The sequence below is a fragment of the Rhipicephalus sanguineus genome, chromosome 6 (genome assembly GCF_013339695.2).
Source record: "Rhipicephalus sanguineus isolate Rsan-2018 chromosome 6, BIME_Rsan_1.4, whole genome shotgun sequence".
Classification (NCBI taxonomy): Eukaryota; Metazoa; Arthropoda; class Arachnida; order Ixodida; family Ixodidae; genus Rhipicephalus; species Rhipicephalus sanguineus.
In genome coordinates this window covers 101453718-101466373 of record NC_051181.1, presented here as the reverse complement: position 1 = coordinate 101466373, position 12656 = coordinate 101453718, and positions in this window count along the sequence as shown.

The following is a 12656-nucleotide window of genomic DNA, read 5'->3' as shown; positions in this document are numbered from 1 at the left end:
GACTCGACTCGCTTTCGCTGCAAAACGACTGGTAAGGAGGACGGTTTGCGCGAACTCTTTAACTTGCGCTTATAATAGTGCTCCTTGGCTATTACGCCTTTTCATCCGGCTGGTGAAAACAACAGCAATGGGTGGCCTTGTAGCCATAGATCGCACGTATGTTGTCGTGGCCTTGATGCTGGGGGCCGCAATTGTACCTATATAAAGGTACGCGCTCACTTAGTCAGCTATAGGATCCTGACGTGGACGCTGCGCGGGCTGTGAATTGGTACTAGAAAGTGGCATTCGTGGTTTCACTACCGAAGCATCTGTCAACCTGGTATCAAATAGCTATCGATGTTGAGTACGAGTGGCATAACTTTCAACTTTAATTGCAGAACGCTTCCATTGAAACGCTTGACATTCGCGAGTTGCAGCAACTCGCTCTTCTTGACTTGTGTATAGGTGGATCCTTAACCGTTCGCAACCAACCGTTGCCCGCAGATTACTGCAGTAAGTAACGCATGTACCATGCAGTCATTACCATATGCGCCGTATGTACCGTAGTCATCAACCGGAATTGCAAGCCACCTGGAGTTGCAAGCCAGGTGATAAGCCAGACTAAAATCTCCGGGAATATGTTAAAAAAAAATGTCGCTCTGAAACGCATTTGGCGCAAGGTAATCATGATCGCCGCACTTGTTTTTGTATGTCGTGAGAGTGAGTGAGTGAGTGAGTGAGTGAGTGAGTGAGTGAGTGAGTGAGTGAGTGAGTGAGTGAGTGAGTGAGTGAGTGAGTGAGTGAGTGAGTGAGTGAGTGAGTGAGTGAGTGAGTGTCCCCTTGCTAACGCCACTCTTGCAGCTACTTATAGGCGTGCGCAGGGTTCACCATCAGGGGGGGCGAAGGCTCATCTCAGCGCCCCCCTTATAAGTCAATGTACGAGGCAGATTTTGCGCCCCCCCTCTCTTAGGTGACTAGGGGGCTCATGTACGGGGCAGATTTTGCGCCCCCTCTTAGGTTATTAGGGGGGGCGCCCTCCCCCTGCCCCCCCCCTGTGCGCACGCCTATGTATACCGGGGGCTCCAGTCTGCTTCCGTTAGGCCTCAGGCCCCGCACATCAGCTCGCCAGTGCAGTGGTGGCCTTGGCAACATCGGCAAACAGGATTAGAGGCTCGGGATCTCCGCACGCACTCATGCCGCAGACTCCTGTACTAACTACGACACTCATTCGGCTACTCCTTAACGTGCTGACTTCTGCCATACTGCTTCAACTGCTGCTGCCGTTGCTACTGGTACACCAGACAGACTGTCATCCTGCCCCGCAATGTATGTGTTGTGTCGCGTGAGCGCGCTGCTTCCTCCGGAAGGACTCCAAGCCGCAGCTTTCCTCTCGCGTCATGGTGATCCTTCATCGCAGTCCCCGGCCGTGAAAACTGTGATTATCCCCGCGTCCGTCCCCGCCAGCTCTCTCGTTTCGGCGCCACAGGCAAGCAGCTAGGGCCTGCCGTCCTTTCCGTAGCGTCAGCCGCCTCCCACTGCCTGCCTGCCTACCCTGCTCACTCCCTCCCACTACCCCCCCCCCCCCCCCCCCCACACACACACACACACACCTCACCCGCGGCCCTCCTCCTCATCTCCAAATACCTGGCACCTTCCGCGGCGCGCGCTTTCAGAGTGATATACAGCAAGTATATAGAGCAGTGACCTGCGTTCGACTACAGGGGTCTCATATTCGCAGGTTGTGAGCGTATGGCGCAAGAGCAGATGCAGGGTCCTTGCTACACATTTCTGTAGGCCCACGAGGAGAGTAACCAGGTCCCAGCTGCGCAAGGAAGGAAAGGGGACCGGACAGTTGACTTGCGTTTAGACGATAGTTGCGTGTGTGCCCCTTGTGGAGGCCCTGTTGGGGCGACAGGGGGAGCGCTATGATTTAGAGCGTCTCATTAGTCCTCTAATGACGTCTCATTAGAGTCACGGACAACACTAAGTGCGTATCTCCTTCCTTTTTTTCTCTTTATGCGTTTTGTTCGCGTGCGTGCCTACGGTTCGCCACTCGCCCCCTGGTTTTGTGTGTGCCCCGGCTTACGCTATACAGGATGCCGACCAATCGCCCCCAAATAGTGTCACGCTTCGCCTGGTACAGAGCATGTGCGATTGCGCCTATCCGCCTTTCGGTGCACTGAATTGCAAATCATGTCCCGTCGAAATATGTACGCCGGTAGCGGTATACCTTTCTTCTCGGTTAGTACAGATTCGGCCATACATCAGTGGCATGCATGTGCGCATTCCGCGGGTTTGAAAAACTGCCGCGTAACTGCGCAACGCAGCCTTGTAGTCGCGCTTTCATTTTCACCTTCGGTCGCGCGGCTACTTTTCGATCGGTGCGGCTCGACGAAGCCGCTTATTTTTATTTATTTATTTATTTATTGAATACTGCAGACCAAGAACTGGTCCAAGCAGGACAGGTACAAGAGGCAGGATATAATCAAAAACACATGTGATAACATAAGAATATATCACGAGAAATGGAATCGAAACACCTACTAACAGAACGCATAAAAGATAACACGGGAAAAGTATTACATTATATGGATACATAACACAAATTAACAGTGCATGTTTTATCTCTAAGTAACAGAAAATTGGCTAAGATCAGTTAGGCAGTTCCACTCTGATCCAGTACGCGGAAAAAAGGAAAACTGAAACGCGTTAGTTTTAGCAAAATACGGGGTTAAAGAATGGGCGTGATGATGGCGTGTATGCCTAGTGGACAGAGGAGATACATATGCATACGGGTCAAGGGCTAACTTATGATTAACAAGAAGATATAGAAAGTTAAGCCTGTTTCTTTTTCGCCGTAATTCAAGTGTTTCGATGTTGCTAGCAGTCATGAGTTCAGTCGGCGAGTCTGTAATTTTAAACTTAGAATAAGCAAACCTAACAGCTTTTCTTTGTACTGCTTCCAGTTTTCTAATGTTACATTTAGTAAAGGGTCCCGTACAACACAAGCGTATTCTAGTTTTGGTCTTATGTACGTAAAGTAACTAAGTAGTTTTATGTTAGAAGGAGAATTTCTAAGTTTATGTTTTAGGAAACACAGCTTACGGAAGGCAGTGTCTATGTGTAAGTTCCAAGATCATTAGTTATTGTTACGCCTAGATATTTGTAGTTATTAACCTGTTGTAGTGATGATGAGCCGAGGTTATAAGCAAAATGAAGAGGTGTTTTTGAACGTGTTACACAAAGATAAACAGTTTTTTGTGCGTTAAGTGCCATACCATTGTCATTACACCAGTTTAGTATGTTATTAAGACTAAGTTCAGGTTCTGTTGATCATTAGAACAGGTAATTTGACGAAAGAGCACGCAATCATCCGCGAACAGTCTGATTTGAGTTCCTGGTAGTACTGTGTTAACAATGTCGTTTACATAAATTAAAAATAATAGCGGCCCCAGAACACTACCCTGTGGCACGCCTGATGTTACAGGAAGAGAGCCCGAATTGTTCCCATCTACTGAAACAAACTGTGAACGTTCTGTTAAATAGTGTTGAATCCAGGCAATGAATATGTCGGGTAGATTGATGTCCCTGAGTTTTGTAATTAGTTTGTGATGAATAACTTTATCAAATGCCTTACTAAAATCAAGGAATATGACGTCCATTTGACCATTTTTATCCAGAGTTTCTGCAAATGAATGAACCACTGAGACTGAGTTACGGTTGAATATTCTTTTCTAAAGCCATGCTGAAAATTAGTTAGTATAGAGTTTTGTTCGAGGAATTCCACAATGCGTTTAGATATTACATGTTCAAGCATTTTACATATTGGTGACGTTAATGAGATGGGACGGTAGTTTTCTACGAGTAGATGGTTGCCTTTCTTAAACACGGGAACAACACGAGCCCTCTTCCAATCACTGGCTAGTTTAGCACTAGCAGCGAACATCGAAAGAGCACAATCACAAAATGAGCAATACTTTCTGCATAACGGCGAAGAAAAACATTAGGGATATTATCTGGACCACAAGATGATTTAGTTTTCAACTTCAAGATCATTGCAAGAACACCAGAGTATAAGATAAAGTCCATCTCATTAGGCTGAAACATTTTTTGCTGAGGCGTATTAAGACTCGCCTTAGCAAACACGCTATGGAAAAATATACATTCGAATACAGCGTGCGCTGGCTTCGACTTGGTCTGGTTGGTGTGCTTTATGGGGTTTAAGGTCTGGAAGCGGCTCAGATTATGAGAGACGCCGAGGTTTCGGATAATTCCGACCACCTGGGGTTCTTGGACTAGCACTGACGTCGCACAATACACGGGCCTATAGCATTTCGCTGGCTACGACAGAGCCTCGTCAGTGTTTTCAGAACTTCGGGCAATATAGGCTGGATGATTTCTTCAGAGGATACTGAGATTACTAAGTGATGAGAATACTGTCACGCGTGTTTAAAATTTCCGCTGTCCTTGAGACTGGCGCCATGCGCGATGTAAGTGCATCCCCGTTTCGACCATATCCTGCGATACCTGCGAATGCCATTTGTCGAAACAGTGTTTATACGTCACTGATTGTTTTATGTATGTCGGTGCCACCGTGCAGTGTTGGCGCCGCTTTGAACACGGTCAGCATGTTGCAACTCAAATTGGGTGCGACTGTATCTATCACATCTCAGATGGACTCACGTTGCTCATGTACCGTGTCTAGAGCAGAGAAGGAGAGAGCTAGAGATGCGCGTTCATATTGCAGCTACCCAGGAGTAATGCACATGACCGACAAACTATATGCAGCGTGGAGTTTTTTAGAGAAAAAGCTTAAATGGCCGCCCATAAAGAAGTCGACAAATTATGCTTACACACACACGTCAATAAAATGAACGCATCCTAAATTAAATTAAAAATATATATATATTTCAACACAAACCGAAACAAATTTGTGCGATAGTGGCATATACAAGCAGCAAACGTTGTGAAGATTCTGCACAAACAGTCGACCGGGATTTCATAGAAGCCGTAACCTTGTAAGGCTAAGTGGATACCTAACAGCTGACAGCACTAAAATGCCTATTTTTATCGTACATTCCTTATCGTATCCAATTTTTTAATCGATTGATAGTGCTTCCAGCGTTTCAGGGTTTTTGAGCACATCTCGCCTTGGGAAATTGCGGTGTTTAGTAGCCCGAACTGCATCTCACGAGCTGCATGTACTGGCGATGTCACCCGGGATGATTGCGATGACCGTTTACCTGCAAATGTCAATTGCGTTAAATTGCCGTACGTATACATGAAAAACTCAACGAGCTACCGATAAACTTTGGTGCCAATTACAGTTTGGCACGCGGGACCCAATGCAAACACGCTTATTCGACAATACAGACGAGCCATATTAATGCACAATGTATTTTGTGTTAATTAACGAAGAGAATACGTGTAAACTACATATAATATTTAAAAAATGTATTTAATCCCCAGAATCACACGATTGGTAATATGTGTCCTCATTAGTACATGAGAAAACGTATTCGCAGTGTGTTAATTCTCAGAGCGCACAAGTCGGTACATCTACTTTTCCCCACGTGATTCTGACATGTGTATCATGGTTAGGGTGCATTTTGCGTGGCCACTATATGAGACTAAAGCGACAAATACGATAGGCGCTGCATTAAATGATAATTTCGGTACGCAAACATGGCGGGGCGTAAAATACTTTCGATTGTCCGTGGCGTATTACTATCTAAGACTTCCAACCAGGCCCGTAGCCAGGCAATTTTTTAGGGGGGGGGGGGCACTTGCTGAAAGCATTGACATTTTGAGAAAAACGCCTATTTTCATGATTTAGTTTGAATAAAACACCATGCGTCTTCAAAATTTCGGGGGGGGGGGGGGGGGCTGACTCCCTCCCCCTGGCTACGGGGCTACGGGCCTGCTTCCAACACTTGCCTTCTTGTTCGTGAATAATATTTGGTTTCAGGACTGACTGTCTCATGTTTTCAGATATCTTATTTGTTCTGACACCGCGGGTTAGGACAAATCGAAGTCGCTCCAAATGACAGGTGTCTAAATAACAGTGGGTCCTGAGGCTCACTCCCGCAGACTATAATGAGCCACGAGTGCTTCGGTGTGACCGCAACTTGGACGTTCAGCGTTTTAAGGCGAAATCCTTAGATGCCTCATCAAACGCGAAAATTGACCGGCGCCCTGCGTCGGCGTCTCCCGTGGGCGGCGTCAACACGAGTCATGCGAAAAATCGTCATCACGTGATTACATCACAGATCGCCATAATTTGTGATGCCATGGGACGTCACGCGATGTAGCATCACATGATGACGTCATCTTATGCAGTGGCGTCCCAACTCGTTCGCGAGTGGGGGGGGGGGTGCTGGCGTTGCTCACTTTGTTCGCCGTATATATATATATATATATATATATTATATATATATATATATATATATATATATATATATATATATATATATATACAATCGCTAATGGCGCTGGCGATCGAGAAATAGAAATCGAACACTGGGGCAGGGGTGCGTGCTCATATATATATATATATATATATATATATATACATATATATATATATATATATATATATATATATATATATATATATATATATATATATATATACACATATATACATATTTATATATACATATATATATATATATTATTTTATTTACAAATACTGCAGGCCCTGTTCGGGCCCAAGCAGGAGTGGGTAACAAATGTTAGTGACAAAATCAGAATAAAAAACAATGAAAATACAATAAAAGATACGGAATTAAGAAAATTCTCAACACCAGGGAAAAATATAATTAATACATAGCAATAATGGCATTCATACAGAAATACAAAAAAATCTCAGCACTTATGATGAACATAATATATTGCAATGTTAAAAATCAAGTGCTAGGTCATTGACGAGATGGGCGAACGATTGTGTTGTGTCCGCATTAACGATCTCCTGAGGTAACTTGTTCCATAATGAAAAAGTATGAGGGAATAATGAGTACTGATGAACGTTCAGATGACTGAATGGTTGTCTAACTGTCTTATTATGATATATATATATATATATATATATATATATATATATATATATATATATATATATATATATATATATATATATATATATATATATATATATATATATATATATATATATGATTTCAGGTGATTTTTTTGTATTCATAGAGTTATCAGATGACTTGTTTTTTTCCAAAACTGTTTGTTTTAAATCAGGGATGGGCCGCCCTATACCGCGACAACACAGCAGTGTTTAATAACATTTTGGAAATATTACCGTCAAGTTTAAAAAATACACTACAATTTAACCTGATCATCTGAGCATTACATCAGCAAACTTCCCAGTCTTAGTTTGGCGCTGTAGATACGATGAGTGTCAAGAACCTGCTATGACTCTAGTACTTTAAGTTCTCACTTATTAAGCAAATCTTGCGGCTGACAAAGCCAGGTACTTCGCAGAAGTATTCAGGATAAGCCGAGGGCCAATTTCTTTACTGCTGGAGCCCTCTAATATAAAGTCTTTCTTAAGAAGAAGAGCACTGGTCCCGTGCAGCGGGTTGGGAGTCCTCCAAGCGTTGTAAGCCTTGCACCACGGCGGCACTGTAACGCCACCACGAAGCCCGTGTGTATACCTATTGGAAACCGTTGACCAAGTTCAGTCGATTAATACTTAAGCAAACCACATTGAGCTGGTTGTGTATAGTTATAAGATTATAAATGACTACGAATTTATATACTAGGTGTCGTTCCTTGCCCTCCTACCTTGCCCAGCTTGGGTGGGGGGTGGACGGAAAAGCGGTGAAGGGGCCCTTTACTCCTCCCCTCCGGTTCATCCAACTAAATATCCTACGTAAACTGTGTAAGCTCAAATATTTCTTGAAAAAATGTGGACCATTACAACGTTAAACTACCCCGCATTGTTTCTTTCCGTATAGGTCGTTAGCTGTTAATGATTGGTCGAAATTTTGTGGGTCATGCTCACAGCATCTGCTCGTAAAACGACGCAAGAAATGACGCGTGACGCAAATGACGCAACAAATTACCGCGTACGCATGACTGCGTAAAAATAATAATACTGAACTATTTTCAATACGGCGCATTGTTTGTCATTGGTTCTTCGCTATTCGTCAAAAATTTTCAATGTGCCATAAAATCGCCTCCTTGTTACGCGACGTCACAAGTCTGCGAAAACTCGCGGCGTTAAAATGAAGTGTGTACAATAAGCAGCACATTACTGTGCTGAACAATAACTCATTTTTTTCGAAATAGCCAGACAGTGTCTCTTTCTGAACGTAATTTAAGAAGGCTGCCCGGCAATCACATTGGCAGCGGCTGCTTATAGCAGCGGGCGAGATGGATTCATACGTGTATAATGGATACTTTCAGTTGTGGTATAACGATGTTGAGCTGTTTTTGCGCGTATGCAACTTTCTGTGAACTCATCGTTGCTGACAGAGAGGTAGAGAAACATAATTAGGAACAGACACAATTAATCCTTGCAGGTAGGCAGCCTTCTTAGCCCAGAAAACTGCGGACGCTGATCATCTCCCTGATGAGGTAGATTAAAAAACGGGGCTAACTTGAAAGCTGGGCTTCTCAATGTGCTCGAGTCCACTGCCTTGTTACAAGACGCCGCGATCGCTGCAGGCTACCATATGATAAGCCAAGTAAAGCAGGCTAATGAGAGACTAAAGCGGGAATCCAGTTTAGCTGTCCTGGCTAGGTACAACTAAAATACTGGACACTTCTGCACACTCATCAACTCACAGCAGCTTGAATATGGAGCAGTGGCGGTGCTATTCGTATTCAAAGAAAGAAACTGAATTTCCTGAAGAAGGAGAGCATTTGATCGGGCTATTAAACGTTTACTGGTTCCCGCCCATATTTGCGTCACGGATTACTTAAATTTCAGGCCAGACAGAACAAAATAAAACCATGACATATTGCTGTAATGTTTTAGAGCCCCTGCTGAGCGACAGCCTCCTCTACAATGCTTGAGCGCATGGCGCATAAGCGTGGAATAGGCAGCCTGCACCGCAGAGAGCCTGGTCATGACACACGGAGGACAGTCATCACAGCAGAATCTTAGCACACATTTTATTACATAATGACGTTATTGCTGCGTTCAAGTAAAACTTTGCCTGACTTGTGGGTTTCCCAGTCTGCAGCCGACAATAACCACTGTCGAAAGTGGGGGGTGGTAGGGGGGGGGGGGGGCTGGAGCCCCCCTTGCCCTTCCCCCCCTTTAGATACGCCTATGATCTTATGGCACTGTAGCTTGATCATAGTCGGGCCAATCACAGAGGCAGTGCAAAACCAGGTGAGGTGCCTCCGATCCTGGAGGCAGTGCTAAACCACTTTATAGCTCAGATAGCTTTCCGGGAGTAGTGGGGCAGGATCAATACATCGTTTCAGAAGAAATAGAAGATGGCTTTCGCCTTCGAATAGTCTTAGGTGAATGCATAAAGGAGGCTGTGACTTTTGTATTTTTTTTTCTCCTAGCAGGAGGTACCACGATTGTGTATAGGGAGGTTTCGCGGCAAAAATGCGGTAAAATTAACGTCCGCCACCCAAACTATCTCGCTTTTTCTTCAGTATAAGTGACTGCGCGCATTGATTTTGTGGCTTGAATTACGACGCGTGTGACAACCCACGATAAAAAGAAAACGTGACTCACCAAATAATTCATGATTTCAAGCTTTCGCTGGGCTAACTGCCCCTTCAGCAACAAGATCACTTAAGGGGCATCCCATCTTGTATCCACTTAATTCATGTATATGTGTGTGTGTGTGATATGAGCATATGTTGGTTTGTGTGTTTGTGTGCGTATATTTGAGCGGATGCAAAACCTGTGTGTTTGTGTGTGTATGTCTGTTTGTGTACGTGTATATATATATATGTGTATGTATGTGCGTGTGTTTTGGGGCACTGTACCTCACAGAAGGATTCCGGAATATACTGCGCCAACCCTCCAAAATCACTATTTCTACTCTTGTTGTCCTGAAAAATTGCGTGCACGAAAACTGACGTGTCTTAAAGCAAGGCGGTTCAAGCGCATACATAATGTGGAAATACAGGCGCCACACATGCACATGTAATCTGGCCAGTCGATCTCCACCAAACAAACTGTGCGTTAGGGTCACCGGGCACTCTCTTTCGTGTTGTAAGGAGCATGTGTATTTAGAACACGTGGCAATTAACACATGTACAGGGGCCTCATGTTCGCGTTTCTTTCCATACCCACTGTACATACGCCCATACATATGCTGGATCCGCCTTGGTGGTCGAGTGGTTATGGTGCTCAACTGCTGACTGAAAGGCCGCGAAATCGGATCCCGGTCGCTTTTCGATGGAGCCAAAATGCTAAAGGCCCGTGTGCTTAGATTTAGGTGCACGTTAAGTAACCCCAGGTGGCCCAGATTTCCGGAGCCCTCCACTACGGCGTCCCTCGTAATCATATCGTGGTCTTGGGATGTTAAACCCCAAGAATTATTATTCAACTTAGTCTATGCGGAGTCTATAAATGATACACTGCACACTGCGCGACGAATGCAGCGCTGGGCCGCCCGCCTCCCGACACAACGCGGCGGAACGAATATACCGATCCGTATCAACCACAGCCTATGTTCATGTCAGCTAGTGTTTAGCAAAAACTCGCAGGGTCTTTTATGCTTTCACCTAAGGCGCAATTCATCTTCTTCTCATTCGATGAGTTGATCCTCCCCACGGCCCCCTCCGAAGGCTTTCTGCGCCTGATTTGCACTGCCTTCAGGATCGGAGGCATAGCAAGCTTTCTGCACTTTACCTAGTTTTGCACTGCCCGCCTTTGACCAAGCGACGATGTCATTAATGACGCCATCATGTGACATCATGTTATGACACGGCGTCATCACGATGACTTCACAAATTTTGGTGATCACGACAGCAAATGCCGCCAGCAACCGGCAGACTTACAAATTTCCATAGAATAACTCGCACTGAAGACTTCACACACGGAACCATATTGAAGTGTACCACAATACTCGGGTATACCTCTGTTAATTCTGAGTTCCGACATGAGATCAGAGCTTTGCTTACGAATTTCCACGCAGTCGCTGGTTGCATATATTTGTACTCATAATGTAAGATCTCATAGATTCTAAGAATATCGGCTACGCCTACTCTTTCGCGTTTGTCACGTGACAGATATGGCGGCAGTGAGGGAGGGAGTTCGAGCTACGCGGATCACCATGGTAACACGCTCACATGCCAACCCCATTGAGTCATCGCCGATATGATAAGCGCAGACGTTGTACACGAAGGCGTTCCATATGCGACACCAAGCTTAGAATGAGTCCCCTCAAAATAAGAAACTCGCCGAACCAGACAGTAGCTTTGGCCCAAATTGTAGAGCGCTTGACCGATTCCTATGTTTGCGAGGCTTTCTTCAGGGGTTTGTTTACCGCTGAGTAATCAGCACTCCGCCATCATGACCTTGTTAGTGCATATTCAGAAACCGGCTGCTTGTACGTGTTCATTCTGTACAAATAGGCGTTTTTCCTCGAGATTGCCGCACGGTTTCATCTCAACGCGAGGCCAGCGGTCAGTACACCTTGAACCTTGCGTCCTTGAGCCAGACGTGTATTAGAAACGCCGGCCCCAAGTAAGGCAGTACGAGGCCGCGTCCCGTATAGAGCAGCCTTTAGCATTCGCTCACTCATCGCGGGTGTCCACTCACTTCGGGGCGTCGCAGCGTAACCTTATACCCACCGGTCAGCTGCGTCCCGCCGCGCATCAGACTTGCCGAGCACGTTGGTCGAGGCTCCTCCCACCCAGCGGGGCTGGCTCCTCCCACTCGGCCGCCACTTTTAAAACCACCTACCTGCCTACCTACCTGGTCCTGCTCAGAAGACTTTCCTCACCCGCGAGACACGCCAGCAGCTTCTCTCTCGTTCTCATGTGCAGTCTTCGCTTCTCTTTCGCAACTCTGCGCGCGCCCTCGCACTCTCGTTTTGTTGTTGCTCTTCTCCGGGCACGGAGCTCGTAAGAAATGGAAAATTACACTGTGTCATTGCGAGCCGGAGAAAGATTTATTTTCCTCGACGCCGTCTCCGGTCTGGCGCTGCTTTCTCGCCCTCAGCATGGCTGCAGGGATGTGTGTGTGTGTGTGTGTGTGTGTGTGTGTGTGTGTGTGTGTGTGTGTGTGTGTGTGTGTGTGTGTGTGTGTGCGTGCGTGTGCGTGTGTTGTGCACGCGGGGAGATGGAGATAGGAAGCAGCAGCGGCAGAGCACTGCTCTCGTGCGGGGCTCGGCACGGAATAACTCTAATGCACCGGGTTTCTCCTTCTTCGAACTGGCTCGCTCGCTCCGGCTGCTGCTGATCTCGCCGCTTGAACTGTTGTGTTATTCCGACTTGCGTGAGCTCGTCTTTTAGGCGCGACTTCCCATACCACGTCTTGGCCGCTGCTTCGATCCTGAGAGTCGCCTGTTCTCCGTTGACCGCGGGCGAGACCTTTTAGCTCGATCTGTACTTTTCTTTCTCTCTCTCTTGTTTTTTTTTCTTTTTGTCTTATCTAGCGAGCATCCTAGCGTTTCCTCGGAGATCTCGCTGATAACCATTCCCGCAATCACGCCGTCCCGCTGCCCTAACTACTCGTGCACGTT